General features: G+C 40.4%; 1 long non-coding RNA gene across 3 annotated transcripts in view; it reads left to right on the plus strand.

Moving 5' to 3' along the window:
* Positions 1-335: 335 nt before the first annotated feature.
* LOC112815857 (uncharacterized) overlaps positions 336-23,416 on the plus strand; it is a 47,024-nt gene continuing 23,943 nt past the window's right edge. For 2 of the 3 annotated variants that reach the window (XR_012377296.1, XR_012377297.1), the window contains exons 1-5: positions 336-532; positions 1,000-1,155; positions 15,109-15,198; positions 19,672-19,845; positions 23,209-23,351. This is a non-coding gene — a long non-coding RNA (uncharacterized lncRNA). The remainder of the gene's footprint in view (positions 533-999; positions 1,156-15,108; positions 15,199-19,671; positions 19,846-23,208; positions 23,352-23,416) is intronic. The other variant, XR_003206066.2, reaches the window with a different exon arrangement.

The raw sequence follows: 23,416 nt of genomic DNA on the forward strand, positions 1-23,416 counted from the left end.
ATGTTTACCCTCCAAGGTCTAAATTATCTTCAAGAACCCTAGGATATCTCCCTGGGGTTCTGGTACTGATAATATTCCCCCAGTGTTTCTTCAAAAGAAGCAAAATTCCTGAAGACAGGGACATGCTTTGTTCCATCAATTAGGGGAGAGTTCCACGAATTGTTCGAGACCAAGTCTGGTGCCTCTAATTACTATGCTTTCTCACGTGGTGGCCTGAAGAGTCAGGCGCTAGCTTGCAGCTATGGGCGAGGGGGTGGAGTGTGTAGAAGCACGCAGGTGTGGGGACTAGTCCACGCTTCGCGGTTGCCATAGAAACCTAACGTCAATATGGCGACCGTGACGACTTTTTAATAGAGACGGACGTGCCCTCGATAGAACAACAGGGTTCCACCTTCAGGTGTTTGGGGCTCTGCTGAAAGTGTGGGTCCCCGCGGTGGGGGCTGAACCGCCCTGAGGTGTGAGCAGACAAAGGGTTCCAGATCCAAGCTGATTCTTTCCCGCGTTGGGAGTCGGTGCCATGGCTGTCTCGTAGGTAAAACCATTGGGATCTCTCCCGGCCCCAATTAGTGTGGGTTCTGCTCGAGGGGGTGTCCTGTAGATGCTTTCCTTTAAAGACAGGGGCGCAGGAGGTAAGACAAATAACGACCCTGAGCCCCAGCTTTCCCGTCTGTAAAATGGGGATGAGAAAGCTTCACCCACAGGATCGCTGAGAACAGTGATACACATGAGCAAACCTATGGCCCGGTGGTTACTGTGGGATCATGAATGTCTGTGTGAATTCAGGCCACTTCTTACTCCTTTTCACCTTTGATGTTGGAGGATAAACTAGGAAAGGAGGAGAAAGTGGCTCTGTGAGAAGCCCATTAAAATGTGTTTGTTATGATCACAATGCAGTTTGTATCAGTGTCATTGCCACTAACCCAGTGACTGGCATGGTGCTGAGCACATACTTAGGCCAGTAAATCATAGTGATCGCTGGATCTGTCTCTCCCTGTGCAGCTCTTCATGCAACTCATATCAGGTGCTTGAAGAAGGCAGATTCTGAGGATCTGTGTCCTGATGGCCTCAGAAGCTTCTAACTCCAGATTCAAGGGCAGCAGTCCTCAGGAAACCCCGACACTTCACTCTCCTGGTGGAAATTGATGCCTGGCTCAAGTGAGTGCATAGATCTGAACAAAAGCATGATGTGGAATAGCTCTTGTGAGGTTCACAAACTAGTCTAAAAATAGAGAGCTATTTTGATCACATCACCGCAGAAGAGGTTTAGCAGGTGGAATTTTATTCCTTCAGTGTCTACGGGCTGTGTAGTAACTCCTGAGGTTCATCTTAGAGAAGCCTTTTTTTTTTGCTGAAAAATAATTGTCTAGTTGGTGAAGGAAGTTGCTCTTTTTTTTCAAAAATTTTTTTAAAGATTCTATTTATTTATTTGACAGAGAGAGACACAATGAGAGAGCGAGCACAAGCAGCGGGGGTGGGAGAAGCAGGCTTCCCGCTGAGCAGGGAGCCCGATGTGGGGCTCCATCCCAGGACCCTGGGATCATGACCTGAGCTGAAGGCAGACGCTTAATGACTGAGCCACCTAGGCGCCCCTTTTTTCAAATTTTTATTTAAATTCTAGTTGTTAACATATAGTGTAGTATTGATTTCAAGAATAGAATTTAGAATTTAATTCATCACTTAGATACAACACCCAGTGCTCATCACATCACATGCCCTCCTTAATACCCATCACCCATATAGCCCATCCCCCACTCACCTCCCTCCAGCAACCCTCAGTTTGTTCTCTATCATTAAGAGTCTTTTATGGTTTGCTTCCCTCTCTTTTTTTCCCTTCCCCTACACTCATCTCTTTTGTTTCTTAAATTCCACATATGAGCGAAATCATATGGTATTTGTCTTTCTCTCACTGACTTATTTCACTTAGCATAATACACTGTAGCTCCATCCATGTCATTGCAAATGGCAAGATTTCATTCTTTTTGATGGCTGAGCAATATTCCGTTGTATATATGCGCCACATTTTCTTTATCCGTTCATCAGTTGATGGACACTTGGTTTCTTTCCATAGTTTGGCTATTGTTGATAATGCTGCTATAAACATCGGGGTGCATGTACCCCTTTGAATCAGTATTTTTGTAGCCTTTGGATAAATACCTAGTAGTGCAATTGCTAGATCTCAGGGTAGTTCGATTTTTAACATCTTGAGGAACCTCCAAACTGTTTTCCAGAGTTTGCATTCCCACCAACAGTGTAAGAGGGTTCCCCTTTCTCTGCATCCTCGCCAATATCTGTTGTTTCCTGTGTTGTTAATTTTAGCCATTCTGACTGGTGCGAAGTGATAGCTCATTTTAGTTTTGAGTTGCATTTTCCTGATGATGAGTGATGTTGAGCATCTTTTCATGTGTGTGTTGGCCATCTGAATGTCTTCTTTGGAAAAATGTTTATTCATGTCTTTTGCCCATTTCTTAACTGGATTATTTGTTTTTTGGGTATTGAATTTGATAAGTTCTTTATAGATTTTGGATACTAACCCTTTATCCAATATGTCATTTGCAAATATCTTCTTCCATTCTGCAGGCTGCCTTTAGTTTTGTTGATTGTTTCCTTCACTTTAGCTTTTTATCTTGATGAAGTCTTATTAGTTCATTTTTGCTCTTGTTTCCCTTGCCTATGGAGATGTGTCTAGTGAGAAGTTGCTACAGCCAAAGTCAAAGAGGTTGCTGCCTGTGTCCTCTAGGATTCTGATAATTCCCTGTCTTACATTTAGGTCTTTCATCCATTTTGAACTTATTTTTGTGTATGGTGTAAGAAAGTGGTCTAGTTTCATTCTTCTGCATGTAGCTGTCCAGTTTTCCCAACACCATTTGTTGAAGAGATTTTTTCCATTGGATAGTCTTTCTTTGTCGAAGATTAGTTGACCATATAGTTGTAGGTCGAAGTTGGTCTTTAACATGCGTTTGCAATAAATATAAACATATTTTTCTCATCATATAAATAATAATTGGTAATTCCCATGTACCTCATAGATGGGTGTGGAAATGTGCAGTTGTTAGATCTTCATAGCAATTTGACATTGTAATATAGATTTTCCCCCCCTGGTGGCTATGGTTTTTTTCCCATTATATAATGACATTTTTTAATGCACCAGAAGCCAGAAATTTTCCAAGTGTTTAAAATGTCAGTGACTAGAACATAATATTTTATTTTTTTGTGTGTGTTTTGTTTTGTTTTTGAGAGAGAGAGAGCGCAAACGGGGAGGGGCAGAGAGGGAGAGAAAGAATCTTAAGCAGGCTCCACTCCTAGGACAGAGCCTGACACGGGGCTCAATCTCACGACCCTGAGATCATGAACTGAGCCAAAATCAAGAGTTATATGCTTAACAGACTGAGCCACCCAGGTGACCCTGTTTTGTTTTTTAAGTAGGCTCCAAACCCAATGGTGGGGCTTGAACTCACCACCCTAAGATCAAGAGTTGCATGCTTCACCAACTGAGCCAGCCAGGAGCCCCTAGAAATTAATATTTTAAAAATTATTTGTTACCCTAGAGTTTGCCCTATTATAATGATATGCAGCCATGCCATGTTCCCTAAAATAACCAGTTACTCTTAGATATCATTATGATCATTTTCCTAATATATATTCTTTTCTGTATTTTGGGAGGAAATGGACATCAACTTTCCCTAAATATTTGGATACATTTCATTGGAAGTGATTATTTCTCTTTTGGTTCTATGTACCATGGACCAATTTGACAAGACATAGTGTGGATCTTTTAATACTGTGAGAACATAATGGTGGGAATCTTTCATCTAATTAATTGTATCACAGAATTATGAATATATAAATATTCTACAAATACTTAATTCAGGTATGATTAACATGCAATATACTATACATATTTAAAATTTTTGCTTTAGTAAGTTTTAATATGTATGTGCCTGTAAATCCAATACTACAGTCAGGATAATGAACATATCCATCACCTTAAAAAGCTTCTTCATACCCCATTGTAGTGCTCCATCCATCTCTCTCCAGTATTTCTGTCCTTGTTACTCTACCCCATTCCCAGACAACCACTGATCTTCTGTCACTATGGATTAATTTTTTTCCCTATAATTTTATATGAATGGAATCATATATTGTGTATTCTTTTTTGCCAATCTTCTTTCCTTCAACCTAATTATTTCTAGATTTATCCGTTTGTTACATGTGTTAATATTTCCTTCTTTTTGCCTAATATTCTGCTTTATGGATATACCACAATTTGTTCTATCTGTTGACCTGGTAATGGATATTTGGATTATTTTCAGTCTTATAAATAAAGCTGCTATGAATATTTGGGTATAAGTCTTTGCTTGGACATATGTTTTCTTTCTCTAATACTGAGCTGTATTTACTTAAAGAATTTGTAAAAATAACTTTGTAGGAGTGCTAAACTGTTTTTCCAACACGGTTGTGCAATGTTTCATTGTCACCAGTAGTGTATGAGAGTTCCATCCTCCACAACTCTGTCAGCACTTGGTATGGTCACTGTTTTTATTTTAGCCATTCTCAGAGGGGTGTAGTGGGATTACATTTCCCTAATGATTAATGATGTTCAACATCTTTTCATTTACTCATTTGACATTTGTATTCCTTCTTTGGTGGAGCATCTTTTCAAATCTTTTGCCCACTTATTTACTGGAGTGTCTTTTTCTTTCTTTCTTTCTTTCTTTCTTTCTTTCTTTCTTTCTTTCTTTTTTTAAAGATCTTATTTATTTATTTTTCAGAGAGAGAGAGAGAGAGAGAGACAACATACAAGCAGGGGGAGTGGCAGGCAGAGGGAGAAGCAGGCTCCCTGCTGAGCAAGGAGCCCGATGCAGGACTCAATCCCAGGACCCTGGTATCATGACCTGAGCCAAAGGAAGACGCTTAACCGACTGAGCCACCCAGGTGTCCCTGGAGTGTCTGTTTTCTTATTGATTTTGCAAGGTTTTTTTATTCTGGATACAAGTCCTTTATCAGAGATAAGATTTGCAAATATTTCCTTGTAGTCAGAAGCTTGTCTTTTAATTCTCTCAACAGTGTCTTTGAAAGAACAGAAGTTTTTATTTTTGAGGATTTCTAGTTTCTAATTTTTCATTTATGGTTTTGATTTTGCTTTTGATGTCATATCTAGGAAATCTTCACCTAACCTAAGGCCACAAGAATTTTTTCTTGTGTTTTCTTCTAGAAGTTTTATAGTTTTACCTCTTGTACTTTTGTTAGTGATTCATTTTGAGTTGACGTTTGCATATGGTACAATATATGGATCACCATTTATGTTTGTGTATATGGATACATACTTGTCCCAGAACCATTTGTTGAAACGACTATCCTTTCTTCACTGAATTGCCTTGGTAGGTTTGTCGAAAACCAGTTATCTATATATGTGTGGGTATTTGTGGACTCTTCATTTTGTTCCTTTGATATACATTTCTACCTTTGTCCCAATATTACACTATATTGATTACTGTAGATTCATAATGAGTCTAGAAATAAGGTAGTGCTTATTTTCCAGCTTGCTTCTTTTTCAAAGTTATTTTCATAGTGTAGGCCCTTTGCATTTCCACATGAGTTTTAGAAAAAGCCTGTCAATTTCTTCTAAAAAAAAAGTATGCTAGGATTTTTTTAGAATTGCATCGAATCTATAGATCACCATGGGGAGAATAGACATCTTAACGATACCGAGTCTTCTGACCCTTGAAGATGGTATGTCCCTCCTTTATTTAGGCCTTGTTTGTCTCAGCAGTGTTTTACACTGTTCAGAGTGTAGTCCTTACACATCTTTGGACATAGCTGTGCTACATAGATTACCTCTGTGTAGTCCATACTTTCTGATGCCATTGTCAGTGGCAGTATATTTTAAACCAATTTTGCCTATCCCCACATCCCTCTCCCCTCTGGCAACTACTAGTTTTTTTCCTCTGTATTCATGGGTCTGATTCTGCTGCTTTTGTTTGTTTGGTCATTTGTTTTGTTTTTTTTATATTCCACATATAAGTGAAATCATGTGGTATTTGTCTTTCTCTGACTTATTTTGCTTAGCATAATATTCTGTAGGTCCGTCCGTGTTTTGACAAATGGTGAGCTCTCGTTCTTTTTTATGGCCAAGTAATATTCCATTGAGTGTGTGTGTGTGTGTGTGTGTGTGTGTGTGTGTGTGTGTGTTTCTGTATACCACATCTTCTTTATCCATTCATCTATCAGTGGATACTTAGGTTGCTTTCATATCTTGGCTATTGTAAATAATGCTGCAGTAAACATAGGGATGCATATCTTTTCGAATTAGTATTTTCATTTGGGGGTATAAATTATATACCCAGTAGTGGAATTCCTGGATTGTATGGCAGTTCTGTTTTTAATTTTTTGAGGAGACTCCATACAATTTTCCACAGTGACTGCACCAATTTACATTCTGACCAACAGTGCACAAAGGTTCCCTTTTCTCCAGATCCTTGTCAACACTTGTTATTTCTTGTCTTTTTGATACTAGGCATTCTGATGGATGTGAGGTGATACTGCATTGTGGTTTTGATTTGCATTTCCCTGATGATTAATGATTTTAAGTATCTTTTGATGTGTCTGTTGGCCGTCTGTATGTCTTCTTTGGAAAAATGTCTTTTCAGGTCCTCTGCCCGTTTTTTAATTGAATTATGTGTTTTTTTTAAATTTTTTATTGTTATGTTAATCACCATATATTACATCATTTGTTTTGGTGTAGTGTTCCATGATTCGTTGTTTGTTCATAACACCCAGTGCTCCATGCAGAATGTGCCCTCTTTAATACCCATCACCAGGCTAACCCATCCCCCTACCCTCCTCCCCTCTAGAAACCTCAGTTTGTTTTTCAGAGTCCATCATCTCTCCTGGTTCGTCTCCCCCTCTAACTTACTCCCCTTCATTCTTCCTCTCCTGCTATCTTCTTCTTTTTCTTTTTTCTTAAAATATGTTGCGTTATTTGTTTCAGAAGTACAGATCTGTGATTCAACAGTCTTGCACAATTCACAGCGCTCACCGTAGCACATACCCTCCCCAATGTCTATCACCCAGCCACCCCATCCCTCCCACCCCCGACCACTCCAGCAACCCTCAGTTTGTTCCTGAGATTAAGAATTCCTCATATCAGTGAGGTCATATGATACATGTCTTTCTCTGATTGACTTATTTCACTAAGCATAACATCCTCCAGTCCCATCCACATCGTTGCAAATGGCAAGATCTCATTCCTTTTGATGGCTGCATAATATTCCATTGTGTATATATACCACATCTTCTTTATCCATTCATCTGTTGATGGATATCTTGGCTCTTTCCACAGTTTGGCTATTGTGGACATTGCTGCTATAAACATTGGGGTGCACGTACCCCTTCGGATCCCTACATTTGTATCTTTGGGGTAAATACCCAGGAGTGCAATTGCTGGATCGAATGGTAGCTCTAATTTCAACTGTTTGAGGAACCTCCATACTGTTTTCCAGAGGGGTTGCACCAGCTTGCATTCCCACCAACAGTGTAGGAGGGTTCCCCTTTCTCCACATCCCCGCCAACATCTGTCGTTCCCTGACTTGTTAATTTTAGCCATTCTGACGGGTGTGAGGTGGTATCTCATTGAGGTTTTGATTTGGATTTCCCTGATGCCGAGCGATGTTGAGCACTTTTTCATGTGCCTGTTGGCCATTTGGATGTCTTCTTTGGAAAAATGTCTATTCATGTCTTCTGCCCATTTCTTGATTGGATTATTTGTTCTTTGGGTGTTGAGTTTGATAAGTTCTTTATAGATTTTGGATCCTAGCCCTTTATCTGATATGTCATTTGCAAATATTTTCTCCCATTCTGTCAGTTGTCTTTTGGTTTTGTGGACTGTTTCTTTTGCTGGGCAAAAGCTTTTTATCTTGATGAAATCCCAATAGTTCATTTTTGCCCTGGCTTCCCGTGCCTTTGGTGATGTTTCTAGGAAGAAGTTGCTGTGGCTGAGGTCGAAGAGTTTGCTGCTGCCTGTGTTCTCCTTTAGGATTTTGGTGGACTCCTGTCTCACATTGAGGTCTTTCAACCATTTGGAGTCTATTTTTGTGTGTGGTGAAAGGAAATGGTCCAGTTTCATTCTTCTGCATGTGGCTGTCCAATTTTCCCAACACCATTTGTTGAAGAGACTGTCTTTCTTCCATTGAACATTCTTTCCTGCTTTGTCAAAGATAAGTTGACCATAGAGTTGAGGGTCCATTTCTGGGCTCTCGATTCTGTTCCATTGATCTATGTGTCTGTTTTTGTGCCAGTACCATACTGTCTTGATGATGACAGCTTTGTAATAGAGCTGGAAGTCCGGAATTGTGATGCCGCCAGCTTTGCTTTTCTTTTTCAATATTCCTCTGGCTATTCGGGGTCTCTTCTGGTTCCATACAAATTTTAGGATTATTTGTTCCATTTCTTTGAAAAAAGTGGATGGTATTTTGATGGGGATTGCATTGAATGTGTAGATTGCTCTAGGTAGCATTGACATCTTCACAATGTTGGTTCTCCCAATCCATGAGCATGGAACGTTTTTCCATTTCTTTGTGTCTTCTTCAATTTCTTTCCTGAGTATTTTATAGTTTTCTGAGTACAGATCCTTCGCCTCTTTGGTTAAATTTATTCCTAGGTATCTTATGGTTTTGGGTGCAATTGTGAATGGGATCGACTCCTTGATTTGTCTCTCTTCTGTCTTGTTGTTGGTGTATAGGAATGCCGAATTATGTGTTTTTGTTTTTGTTTGTTTGGGTTTTTTTTTTTTTTTTGCTGTTGAGTTGTGTACGTTCTTATATATATTTTGGATATCAACCCCCTATCAGATGTATTATTTGCAAATATCTCCTTCCATTCAGTAGGTTGTCTCAATGGTAATTTTTTTTTAAAGATTTTATTTATTCATTTGAGAGAGTGAGAGAGAGAGCGCAAGAAAGCACAAGCCAGAGGGAGGAGCAGAGGGAGAGGAAGAAGCAGACTCCCCACTGAGCAGGGAGCCAAATGCGTGGGGGGGGGCTTGCTCCTGCTGCCCCCTAGGATCATGATGATGTGAGCCTAAGGCAGATGCTTAACCGCCTGAGCCACCCAGGTGCCCCTCAATGGTAATATATTTTTTAAAGACTTTATTTATCTGTCAGAGAGAGAGAGCACAAGCAGAGGGAGAGGCAGGCTCCTCACTGAGCAAGGAGCCTGATGCAGGACTTGATTCCAGGACCCTGGGATCATGACCTGAGCCAATGGCAGATGCTTAACCGACTGAGCCACCCAGGTGCCCCAGTGGTAATATTTTTATTATACTTTTCAAGTATTATATTTTCACTGCACTGTCAGTATCCACATGTTGCCAGGAATCTTTTCAGTTGAAAGCACAAGTTATTCTGGGATGGAAAAGATACTTGATGCTTAGCACCTGTATTAGTCAGGGTTCTCCAGAGGAACAGAACCAATAGCATATTTATATATAGACAGAGATTTATTTTAAGGAATTGACTCATGAGATTGTGGAGGTTTGGCAGGTCCAAAATCTGATAGGGGAGGTTGGCAGGGTAGAGAGTCCGGAATGAGTTACAGTTGGAGTCTGAAGGCTGTCGGCTAGAGAAACATGAGATGCTGATGTTGTGGATAAATTCCAAAGACAAGTCTCCTGGCAGAATTCCCTCTGGCTCAGGGGAGATCAGCCCTTTATGTTATTCAGGCCTTCAAGTGATTGAATGAGGACCACCCAACCTTATGGCTGGCTGCTTTACTGAAAGACTACTCATTTAAATGTATAGCTTATTCAAAAGTTGTCTTACAGAAACAACCTGAGTGATGTTTGATCAAATATTTGGTCACAGTAGCCTTGCGAAGTTGATGCATAAAATTTATCACCACAATATTCATTTGCCTAGATTTCCATATTAGCTTTTAGATATTATTGACAAAGTACTTAATCTAGGGAGAAAAATGTTCCAGAGAAAATTTTATAGGTCATCTCCAGAAAAATAGTCACTAAAATGAAATAGATGAGTAGCGTTCAACCTTACATGTGTGGTTAAAATTGAATTGTGTTTTCCTTTATCCCCAAATAAATCCACCTCGATGAATTCCTGGGATCTTGTGTGGTAAGAAAAAGAGGGAGAGCATATGTATAACTCTGTGTGCACGTGTGCACATGTGTATGTGTGTATTGTTGAAGCTGGAAGGAGTATTTCTTGTGAGGAATATGTGTGGTGAGTTACTGTGAGTTATGTCAGTCCTCCTCAGTTCCTAGCACATGTTAGGAGACAAATCAGGATGGTTGCTGTATGCTTTTTCCCAGCTTTCCTTGGCCAGCATGGTTACCATGGTGACTCAGTGTCTACTGTGGGACTTGGTACAGCCTGAAAATCCATTTATGATTCTTGCTTGAATCACTCATTTCTATGATCGTTATGAAGTGTTGCTTTTATAATTCTGTCATTCCTTCTGGATTTATTAATCGATGTTCAAATGTTGGGTAGAGCTTCCCACTCTCCCCTATGGTTTATTTATTTATTCATCCATTTATTTAACTACTATGACTCATAGATTCCCATTTTGCTGAAAGGGTTACCACCTAACATTATAATTATTTATTTTGTTGGTCACATTGTCACAGAATTGGCCTGTGTTTGCCCCTTCAGTTTGGCTTCTATGTCCATTTGTCACCTCCCTAGAATTCTTTGAGCATGGACTTTGGTCTGTGAGCTTGAATATCTCCCAGTCTGTAGAAAGGAAGTAATGATGTCCCTCAGAGCATTGCTTTGAGGATTTAAAGTAAAAAAGTCTGAAAATAACAACGTATAGCATGGGACATCTAGTAGGCCCTCAAAATGTTAGTTCCTTTTCCCAATTTTGCTTCCTTCATTCTGTCAAGGCAGTGTTTCTGACATGAACATGATAGCATGAGTACCAGAGACAATACTTGGACATGGAGCAGCAAGCAGGGATGAGCCCACATTTCCATAATGTGGGAGCTTCGGTGTCACTGCTGTGTGCGGGAGGGTGCTGTGGGATGGAGCTGGGGAAGAGGCACAGCATCACTGGACAGCTTCCAGTGACCTGAGTGGGGACAGGCCAGCACATGCTCACCCATTGCCCCTGTGTTTCCTGTGCTCTCCCTTTCTCTCACTTTATTCTTTATTCCATGTGCTGTCTTTGGGTGTTGTCAGCCTGATCCATCCATTATTAAATTTCCAATCCACTTTTTAACTCAGGTTTTTTGTAGCTTCTTAAAGATAATTGCCTAGATTTACATTTCTTTAACAGCTGTAAGTGATGTTTTAATTCTATAATTTCTTCATTTATTAGTTAGAATTCTTCTATGAAACAAACTTCCTCTCAACAACTACATGGTTATACTGAGGTATGGTCCATACAGAAGGGAAGGATGAATGCTTATTTCTTTTTCAGTACTTCCACTTTTTTTTTTTTTACAAGAGAACAAATGTACACCTTTATTTATTTACTTTTCATTAAGTTTAAATCCTTGAGAAGTACAGCATCACACAGATTCTGTGGCCAATGGCTTTAGCAGGAAGGTTGCTTCGGAATTTGGCACGAACCATGCCACTGTTTCCATGAGCATGAGTTACTTTTCCCCAGATTACTCTGGTTTTGTTTGGTTTGCCACCAGGAGTCACTATGTTGTTCTTTGCTTTGTACACATAAGCACATCTCTTGCCTAGATAGAATTCCATTTCATCTTGAGCATAAACACCTTCGATTTTAAGAGCTGTGTGTTCCCTCTGGTTCCAGAGACCCCGCTTATAGCCAGCAAAAATGGCCTTGGACCACAGCCTTCCAGACATTATTTGGTGTTTTAGGAGTCCTGTTCCCAGCAGGCCTCCACAGGCTCCAAGAGGGCAGAAAGAGCTATTTCCACTTTTTAGAATAAAGAGTTGTTTCGCTTGGATCCCCCAAAGATGAACTGTGAGTTTGTTTTGTGTGTTTTTTGTTTTTCTTTAAGAGTGTCATCATGAGCTCTAGATGTTTATATACTTGAGGTTGTAATCCATTGCAGCCATTAATGTTTTTGATGTTCAATTGGTCTATCTTAGGCCTGTGGGAGTCCATTTGGGTTGGTTTTTGTGTCTTTGATATCCTTTCTGGTATGAGCTGTTTGGTCCAGGTCATCTGGTACAATCCCTACTCAGCCCTGGAATCAGCTATTTCTTCAAGGAAGCCTGGTTCTTTTAGGGGGAAATATTTTTTTAGAGGATTCAGTCTGGGAACTAGAGATGCTCATTGCTACTGTGTTGGTCACTGTTGATTGTCCTTTCTACTACCTGGAGCCTGTAAATATGTATTATATTTTTTATGGGAATATACATCATCTCCTTCTATCCTGGGCTTATAGGTTCCTCTGTCACCTTATAGGTAATAATTTTTATCATTTGTGTTTTAACCTTCCAATTTTAAAACATACAATAATTTACAATATATATATTAGTTTTCTCCCCTGTTCATTTGTAAAAGGTGGCATATTCTATGCCAGTGCTCTGTAATAAAAATTTCTGCAGAAATGAAAATGTTCTGTATCTGTGCTATCCAACTTGGTAGTCACTAGCTACATGTGGGTGTTCGGCATCTAAAATGTGGCTACTGCAACTGAGGAACTGAATTTTTGATTTAATTATTATAACTAATTTAAATTTAGGGGCACCTGGGTGGCTCAGTTGGTTAAATGTCCAACTCTTGGTTTTGGCTCAGGTCATGATCTCAGGGTCCTGGGACCAAACCCCGGGTCCAGTGGGGAGTCTGCTTTCCCTCTCTCTCCCCCTGCCCCTCCCCCTGCTCTTGCTCTCTAAAATAAATAAATCTTAAAAAGATAAATTTAAATGGTTCTGTGTGTCTATGATGATCATATTGGACGGAAACAGCTCTATACATTTTTCTGTACCTTGCTTTCTTCACTGAACAATATAGTCAAAGCAGTACAGAGAGGGAGTCCTCATTGCTTTTTTTTAATTTTTTATTGTTATGTTAATCACCATATATTACTCATTGCTTTTTAAGCTGCATAGTACACCAGGATGTAGATGTACCATAGCTTATTCATCCAGCCCCCTATTGGTGGACAGCTGTCTTGTTTCTAGTTTTCTGCTGTTATGAATTTTTCTTTAAGGAATGACCTTGTACTTAAACCTTTTCATTTTTTGTATTATTGCTTTAGGATAGATTCTTAAAAGAGAGATTACTGGTTCCAAGAGGAAATACGTATGTAATTTTATTAGATAGCATCAAATCCCATCCACAGGGTTTGAACCATTTCATATTACCTTCAGTGATGCATGGGAATGCTGATTTCTTCACAGACTGACTGGTAAGAAGAAGTAGTTATTTTTTTCTTTGAATGTCTTATCATGAGTTAGGCTGAGCAATTTTTACATGTTTAAGGCACTTTTTTTTTGGTGAAAAACTTGTTTGTATTGCCCCGTTTTCTTTTTTTTTTTTAAAGATTTTATTTATTTATTCATGAGAGACAGAGGGAGAAGCAGGCTCCCAGGGAGCAGGGAGCCTGATGCGGGACTCGATCCCAGGACCCTGGGATCATGACCTGAGCCGAAGGCAGACGCTTAACCATCTGAGCCACCCAGGCGCCCGCCCCTTTTTTTTTCCTGGTGTTTTTTGGGAGTATTTTTGTCTTCATTTTTTTCATAACTCCATATATTATGGATATAACCATTTGTGATGTAAGTTGTAAATATTTTTCCCAATTTGTAATTTTTCATTTTGCTTTGCTTTTTTTTGGACTTTGCCATGTAATTTTTAAATGAAATTAAATACATAACTCTTTCCCTGATTGCTTCTAGATTTTTACGCATAGCTGGAAAAGTTTCCTCCGCCTCCAGGTTATAGAGGAATTTCAGTGAGTGTGCTTCTGTGGACAGGAGAGAGATGAGAGAAGTGAATCATACTGGGATGTCAGGCATAGGAGGAACAGTTGGGGAGGTGACCATATTGTGAGAAATCTGTGAAAACCATGTCACTAAGTCAGGAGAATTAGATGGTGGTCAGGATCCTGGTCTTGGGCTTGTCTTGAGAACTCAGTCTCTCTTCTTTCTCCTGTGGATGTGAGTCCAGACCCACACAACTGGGAGATGAGGTCTTTAATGAAGCAGAAATTCCATGTCACCTTAGATGGATCCCTCACAGGTCTAAATGAGAGGACCACCCTCCTAGTGATAAGGAGAAACACAAAATCATTTCCAAAATCTTCCACATAACTTGGCCACAGACTAAAGAGGAAGTAAAACCTTTAGTTTACAACCATGAGAGAACCAAACCAGAACTGAAACCACACAATTGTTACCTTTTCCTTCACTCTCTTTCTGGGAATAAGGTCTCCTCAGGAGAAGGTCATAGACTCTTAGTGCTATTCAAGATGATGGAGGTGTGTGTTACAAGTTGCCTTTTCCCAGGGTATAGCATCTCCCTGCTCAACCACCTTATTTCCTGCTTAGATGCTGGGTTTCCATCTTGACTCAGGGTCAAGGTTGGGCTAAAGTTGCTTGTAATGGAGTCTGTTTAGGGTCATACCTCACGATCCCTGGGTTTGACACTAATATTCACCTTGTGGCCTGTGGATATTTCTAGATCTCCAGTCTAGATATCAAGAGAGGGAAGATGTGGATGCAGATGTGGAATTGGATGGACAGTGCCTGTCACACAGCAGACATCTGATTCACATTTAGTAAACATGAGATGTAGATATAAAGGCATAAGTAGGATATAAAATGATGCATGTGTCCTTTCATTGTTTTTATATAAATGTTTTTCAGGAGCATTGGGATCACACCACAGTTACTGATTTTGTAATCTGCTGTGGAGGAAACATCTATGTTTCTGTTTCTAAAAATTATGTCTTTTCATTGGGAAAAAATAAGCTGTAGAAAATGAAGAAAGATGCTTCTAAGTAGATGCATGTGATCCTGTAGTTGGTCATCTGTAAAATGGGCAAGTTGGTACTTACCTCACAGCTCCTGTGAGGAGAAATGAAGAAACCAACAGGAAGTATCTGATACGTAATACCATAAAACTTTGACACATATATATATCATCTCTCCTGTGTTCTTTCCCCAACAGAGGAGATGACTTTACCATCAACAACTCATAGAGCCCACTGGGATTTGAAGGAGCATGAAAGCAAATATATATGTCACAAGTATATATTCGGTATGTATTCTCTTTCAGAGCTTCTAAAATAGACACACCCATTTTCTCACTTTACATGCTATAGGAGCTCTAACAGAATCGGCAGATAGGATATTATTTTCAGGCATTTTTTTTTAAATCAGCTTTGTTTAGTCTTAGAGTTCCCAGGCTCCAGCTAGCCCAAAACATTGTCAGGTGTCTCCTGAACCTGAAACATCTTCCTTTTTCCCAGGCCTAATTTTCTGGCTTTTATTCACACTGTTACTCATCTAGGCCTGTACATCTGGAACCTGATCTGGGCCATCCTGGTGAGAGATGACAGTGACTGCAGGGAGTTCATTTTCTTGTGTCCAGACTAACATCCACATCCCTACGCTCATTGAGGCTTAGAGGTGTTTTAATCCACGTGTGTTGGTTGCCCTGGGCTGAAGGAGCCTGTGACTAAACTTCCCCCTGAATCCCGCTGTTGAAGCATCTCACTTCTGGAAGCTGTGGGCTGAGAGCACTGAGCAATCTCCTGCTCCCTCCCAAATTCCCTCCACTGTAGGTTCCCTGCTTGGCTAACTGGCAGGTTAGACCCATGAGCCTGCTTTCAGTTCAAGGGGCTTTATGTAGAGAGAAGAGAAAGAAGCATGCTGTGAAACTACTTTCCTCTCATGACCTTTACTAAGTCCTGGGGAATGGAGACATCGGAGGACTTCTCCAGTGTAAGATTTATTTGAGCAGCATGCTTGCCCTTCCCCTAGGCATCTGCGGGCGTCCCTGACATTGTCGTGTAGATTCAAAAATTAGTTCTGAGACCAACTAGTGCATAATTCCCTTGGTTTAGTGATGTTCCCCATTCTGATGCTGAGCCACTCTCCTATGGGGAGGTCTAGGGAAATTTATTCATTCTTATTATTTTTCACCTTCAAAACCAAGACACTTTTATGGTAGTTAAAAATGGATACTGCTCAAAAGGAAAAAAAAAATCATTAAATACCCTTGAAAGTCTATTTCCCATGGATAAGCACTGTGATCATTTGTATATTTTTTTTAGAAACTTTACCATACATGTATAATCATGCATTTTTAAGATTAGCAATGACATGACCATCTACTTACAGTTTTGTGAATTACTTTTTTATGATAAACACCATATTATTAAAGTCAATTCAGGCCAATCAGTATAAGTCCACATAATAATAAAAGTGACCCTAAAATCTCTAATGATCCATTCTGGCATGATAATAATGATAAGAAAGGTCAGTATTACTACTGACCCCTTTTGTGCCCCATGCTATTGTACGTGATAAACCTAAACTTAATCATCACCACAGCCTATGAGGAGGAGCTACTGTTGCCTGACTTTAAACATCAGGGAGCTGAGGCGAAGTGAGGGCAGGGCTAGCAGGTCACAAGACCAAGATTTGAACAGATTCTGTGTGGCTGCTGAGGCCCTACATTTAACCAGTGTGCATCGACCCTCAGTCTTACTGTCGATTACATTTAAAGGGCCATTGAAGTCACACTACATGCCATATACTCTAGGCAGGTTTTCTTTTTCTTTTCTTTTTTTTTTTTATTAAGTTCAGTTAGCCAACCTGTAGTACATCATTAGTTTTTGACGTAATGTTCAGTGATTCATTAGTTGCGTAACACCCAGTGCTCATCAGATCACGTGCCCTCCTTAATTAGGCAGGTTTTCTTATTTACTCATTGGGACAGCTCTGTGACAAAGGTCTGGTGAGTCCCATTTCACGGGTGACCAAGCTCAGACTGACAGAGCCTACCTAAGTCACCTCTCTAGATCAGTAACAGGATGGGAATGAGGTTCCATCCCTTGCCCTCCCTGGAGGACACAGAACAGCCTCCCTTTCAGGGCTAGAGAACTGATTAGATCAGCTCCTCTACTATTGTGGCCCTGCAGGCACTCACTAAGCAACCCCTCTGGTTGATGAAGATAACAGAGGAGATGAAATCTCACCCTTTGTGCTAAGAGACCTGGGTATCGGGCCACATGTGTTGGCTGATCCTCGAAGTGCTGAATTAGGCTGGGGGCAGAAGCACAGATCAGATAGGTGATCTAGAGGGAGGGGAAGCAATATGTACAGAGCTACTTTAAGTAAATGTATTTTATATTTAATTTCCTTTAATCTTAATAGCTATTCAAAATATGCATTATTCAAATCAGGGTACTGACTTTAAGGGACTTCAAATGAATTAGGGAAACAACGTATTTTCTTAGGATCAACAGCTAACTGTGGTATTATTTTCAAGTTTTTCACCTTTTGTCTTGATTCCTCCTGGGTTCTGAATGACTAAACCCTAGGGGCTGCCTTATATGGTCTCTATGTGTTACTTAATTTTTAGAATTGTGAGCTACATAGTTTTTTTCACAATATTATTGAAATTTAAAACACATTCTAAATGGAAAATATACTAAGAATTGTGTATAAACACGGGAGAAATCATTTGCAAACTACAACTCATCTACTGGATTGGTGTCCATAGTTTGTGAAACACACTTAGTAACAAACAAAAATTGGCTTATAATTTAAACAGTAAATTCATGTAAAATTCTAAATGAACAATAAATATGTCAAAATGTCAAAATATGCCCAAACCACAAGCATTAATAAGATGCAAGTATAAATGCTTAGATTCATATTGAGTGGAAAATATAATATGCAAAAGATGAGAAATGTGATTGCTTTTTTGGAAAAGACCCTGTTTGTGCGTGCGTGTGTGTGTGTGCAAGCATCTATTTTCATGTACCCTTCACCTTAAGGGACACATCTGGAGAGGAAACACTATTCTATGACAACAGACCCCTTTGAGCCAGGCGGTGGGACTGCGGCTGGTGAGAACTGCAGGACAGTTTCAGTTTATAAATGTACTTTCATATGTTGTTTGAAATATAGTATTCAGGAAAAATAATTTGATGAAAATTTGAGGGCAGAATATACTTATAAACAGATTCAGAAAAGTACTGTACACATGTATTCATTACTTTGGAAAAGCATTTCATTTTATTAAATTAAAAAAATAAAGTAGGGGCGCCTGGGTGGCTCAGTTGGTTAAGCGACTGCCTTCAGCTCAGGTCATGATCCTGGAGTCCCGGGATCGAGTCCCACATCGGGCTCCCTGCTCAGCAGGGAGTCTGCTTCTCCCTCTGACCCTCTTCCCTCTCGTGCTCTCTATCTCTCATTCTGTCTCTCTCAAATAAATAAATAAAATCTTAAAAAAAAAATAAAGTAGGAAAAAATAGAATTGAAAGAGGTTCTCCCTGTACGTGTGTGTGTTTATAGGTCTCTCTAGCTGTATCACCCCAAATACTCACATTCACAAGTGCATCTTTATCTTCAGTTCAAACCAAAGCTGGACAGCTAATCTCAGGTCTAGACAGCCCAGAAAATGATGGTGATACAGCTGGATGGCTGCGTGGGTTAAAAAGTTCCATTAAACTCTGGCTGAAACCATTAGATCGAGATCCAAACTTCCATCCCTTCCTTCCCCTTGTTGAGTCCCCAGGTTTTAGACTCTCAGAGCTGACATCCTGGATCTGGCTTCCTGGTGGCATCCATCTCCATTTTTCTTTTTTCTTTTTTAAGGAAAGGAGTGCATTTATCAAAGGGGAAGAAATATCAGATGGTTTATTTACTAAGACACACCACTTGGCTCAGTTAAGTATCTGCCTTTGGCTCAGGTCATGATCCCGGGGTCCTGGGATTGAGCCCCGCATCGTCCTCCTTGCTCAGTCTGCTTCTCCCTCTTCCCCTGCTCATGCTCTCTCTCTCTCCCTCAAATAAGTAAAATCTTTTAAGAAAATTAAAAAAGGAAAATTCATATGAATACTAAAACAATTCCATCCACAGTTGACCTTAAATCTACTTCATGTTCATTGATGTATTTCTTCCCTCCTCAGTGTGGGTTGACATGTCCACACTGTAGAGGGTCTCTCCCAGAGAGCAGGGCATTCACCCTCCATTATCCCATCCTTATAAGGCTGCCAGGCCTTCTTCCACCCCCTGTCATCTGCCCATGACACAGCACACAGCTGTCCAGACCCTGCCCAGGGGCCCCATCCTCTCAGGTTCCTCCCTCCTGCCCCAGCTGCCTCTTCGCGTGCCGCTTACTACCAAGGCACGCTACTGCCACCTAGTGTTTCATCATCTGCAGGCCCTGGAGTATATGTTTTTAGAATCTTTTACATCCATCAGTTTTCTCAAACAATTAGAATCATTCTTTTTTTTTTTTTAAAGATTTTATTTATTTGACAGAGAGAGACACAGCGAGAGAGGGAACACAAGCAGGGGGAGTGAGAGAGGGAGAAGCCGACTCCCCGTGGAGCAGGGAGCCCAATGCGGGGCTCAGTCCCAATCATGACCTGAGCCGAAGGCAGATGCCCAACGACTGAGCCACCCAGGCGCCCCAGAATTAGAATCATTCTGAACATGGATTCAAAGGCTGTATTTTAAATGACGGTATTGTGTTTTTTTTTTTTGCTCCTAGCTGACCTTTCTTTGTAAAGTTTAATGATGGTGGTGAGTTGGTGCCATCTTGTGACAAAAATCTGAACTGCAGCTTGAACTTCGCGGAGCAGGAAGGTGGGAGGGAGGGGTTGTGGCCCCAAACCAACCAGACAGAACTTTCTGGAAGTCTGCGTGGAAAGGGGACATTTCCAAGGTATGGGGGTACTGAGGACCTTCGGACAGAAAGTGTAGCCTCTTGTGTTGAAGAAAAAGCTCTATGTGGGTGGAGGTAAAAGATCCTTTTAATTTTTATTTTATTGGCCCATGAATTGACAGAAAGATTAATGTAACAATAGAAAATATGACATAGGCCCAATTACATTTAAAAAACTAGAATATGACTAAAGCAGCATTTCAAATCTGTGCAGATACAATGGATGATTAGGAAGTGGTATTGAGATAGCTAGATAACCATAAGGTTAAAAAATAGATAGGGTCCCATTTCTCTATCTTGAAGTAGCAGGATAAATTCCAAATGATTCTGAATGAAATATAAAAAAAAATCCATACAAGTATTAGAAGAAAACATAGATGAATTATTCTATAACCTGGGTGGAGGAAAGTTTCCTCAATATGAATCAGTATCCAGGAACATTAAGGAAAAAGATTGATGTATTTGACAACATAAAAAAAAAACAATGACAACTCTGCATGGCAAGAACATGCTAGCCAGTTAAAGACGCTGGAAGAAACATTTGCAGCTAACATCTTTAACAAAGCATTGATATCCCTCCTATATAAATGCTTATCAATATAGAGGCATGAAAAAACAACAGCCCTATCAGAGACGTGTAAGAAATTAACAGTTAACAGAAAACAAGTTGTCTTTAAACATATGAAAAGTTGTCTTTAAATGTATGAAAAGTCTCCAGCTTGCTTTAATTAAGAGAGAGCAATTAAAACTACACTAAGATATTGTCTCTTAACTGTTAGATTGGCAAAGATCCAAATGTTTGTCAATATACTCAGTTGGTGAGAATGTGGAAAAACATGTCCTTTCACTCCCTGCTCACAGAGGTGCAAGATGGTATAATCACTGGAGTAGGCTTAATAGTGGTCCCCTAGGTCCTAATCCCTGGAGCCTATAAATATTGCTTATATGGAAAAGGTTCTTTGCAGATGTGATGAAGTTGATGCTTTTAGATATAATAATAAATATAGATATAACTATTTACTCTGGCACTATCTGAATAGCAAAAGAATGGGAACAACCTAATGGGGGGTTATCCTGGATTATCAAAATGGGCCCTAGTGTCTTCATAAGAGAGAGACAAAGGGAGAGTTGACACAGACAGAAGAAGGGAAGGCAGTGTGACCAGGGATGCAGAGGTTGGGGTCACGCAGCTACAGCCAGAGAATATTGGTAGATATCAAAAGCTGGAAGAAGCAGGGAAGCTTCCCTACAGTCTCCAGGAGTGAGGCGCTGCCACTACCTTGATTTTGGCCCCATAAAACTAATTTTGGACTTTTAGCCTCTAGGAGTATGAGAGAATATTTCTCTTTAATGACACCAAGTATGTGGTAAATTTTGCAGTAACCATAGGGAACTAATATAATCATTATAGTGGGGAATTTGAAAATATCTCGCAATGTTATATATGGCCTTACTTTTTGACTCAGAAATCCGATTTCCGGAACTATCCTAAAGATATTACTGGCAGTGACACAAAAATATCTTTGATATAGATATAATAATAAATACAGACACAGATATTCACTGTGGTACTATTTAAATAGCAAAAGAATGGGAACAACTTCAATATTTTTGAATTGTGTAATGAATGAATAAACTATCACACAGTCACACAAAGTATACACTAAGTATGGTGTAAAGAAGACTAATGAAAATCTCCACATAAGGCTGTGGAGGATCTCTAGAATATAATGTTAAGAGAAAAAGTCAATGTATATAAAGATGTAAATAGCATGGTGCTTTTTATCTAGGAAAGGGGGAACGCAAATGTAAAACTGTTTTACTTGTATTAAAAGTCAAAGGACTTCTCTTTCGGGGACCAGAGGGAGTAGATACACTTCTCCCTGTTACTCCTGCTAGGTGCAGCTGAAATCTCTGGATATTATATGGGCAACAAATATAAGACTCTGAAAGGTGGAGAGGAAAAAGGCAGACTGACTTGGGACTTTGGGACCCAAGTAAGGACACACAGTGAATTCTCTTGGTTGTATTTTGCCTCATATATACCAGATACACCATATACTCCAGACTGGGTGCTGGAGGAGTAGGGAACCAAAAAACTGCCAACAGGAAAAGACAAGAAGAGCCCCAAGAAAATCTTTTCTCTGGACAAAGAACCAGAAAAGGGGAAACCTAGCAAGAAAGAAAGTTTTTAGATAACAACTGCCCTTACACCATAGAATTGAAGCATAGCTCTACTTCCACCATACCAGCAAAGGCTGAGTGGGGAGCATGGATTCCATGCTTACATGATTGTAATTAGGCACCCATCCTTAGCCTTGGGGTATGTGAGAGAAGAACTGCATGTAGAACAGTGACTTTCATCCCAACGTGGGGAGAATGAGCATCCCTCCTCATGGTGTCAGTGGAGATCATGCGGGAGCCTACCTTCCACCCACACTCAGTCGTCATGAGGTACCTTCTTTTCTTCTCTTGGAAGTTTCATGACCATCCAATGAGGAGGAGGCCTCCTCCCCTCCACAGCATCAGGGGAGACCACATGGAAGGCAGTAAGGAAGTGTCTTCCCCACCTGCCAGGGTGGTGTCAACGGAGGGCTGGTGGGGCATGAAATCCTACTTCTACCAAGCAGTAACAAGGCACCCGTTCCCTTCCACTCCCATGGATACCCACCTCCCCCATGTCAGTGGAGGCTGAGCGGGAACCTGAACTTTTATCTCTTTTGCCATCTGTCTCTGGTTAGGAACACATGCTTGGAGTTGTAAGCATCCACGAAGGGAGGATAGCAACACCTCATAGTAAGTTTGTGGTGAAGAACTGAATCTAGTCAACAACATGAAGAACCTATCCCTAGGCCCTGCTTAACTAAATGCTACATAAATATTAGCTGTCTGTACCCCCCAGATCTAATAACTCAGGTAGCTCCTTTATCTACCCCCTCAGATAGGGCCCCTGAACCTGGACACAGGTCAGAATCACCTTGGAATCCTTTTCTAAACTCTCACCTGAAACTCTCTGGTTGGGGGAAATGGGACTTCCCATATCAAAGGCCTTTCAAGTTACTCAGCTGTCATAACATGGGCCTTAGACAACAGATATGCCCATTTGACATAATACTGTATGTGAGAGTCTATTTCCCCTCCATTCATCCAACACCAGGTGTTACCATCTTATGTCTTTATTGCTAATATGGTTGCTCATATCCCCAGACTTACTCCATTGAAGGGTGATCACAGGCAGCTAGTGGTGGTGGTCTGAAGAGTGAAGGTGTTTTGCTTTTGGCGAAAGGGGACCTAGTGTTGTATTAGGCACATAGTTACTCCAGTAAAACACAGTGATTACTGATTCTGTCTCTCCCTGTATAGCTCTTCATGGTGGTGCCCGAGCTCCTATCATGTGCCTGAAGGAGGCAGGTTCTGAGGATCTGTGTCTGGATGGCTTCTACTCCAGCAGTCTTCAGGAGAGCCCATCACCTTACATCCCTGGTGGGATATGGTACCTGGCTGAAGTGAGTGCATAGATCTGAACAAAAGCATGTTGTGGAAAAGCTCCTGTGAGGTTCACAAACTAGCC

The sequence above is a fragment of the Callorhinus ursinus genome, unplaced genomic scaffold, assembly GCF_003265705.2.
Source record: "Callorhinus ursinus isolate GAN/ISIS: 27379988/994484 unplaced genomic scaffold, GSC_fseal_2.0 scaffold135, whole genome shotgun sequence".
In the NCBI taxonomy this organism is placed as follows: Eukaryota; Metazoa; Chordata; class Mammalia; order Carnivora; family Otariidae; genus Callorhinus; species Callorhinus ursinus.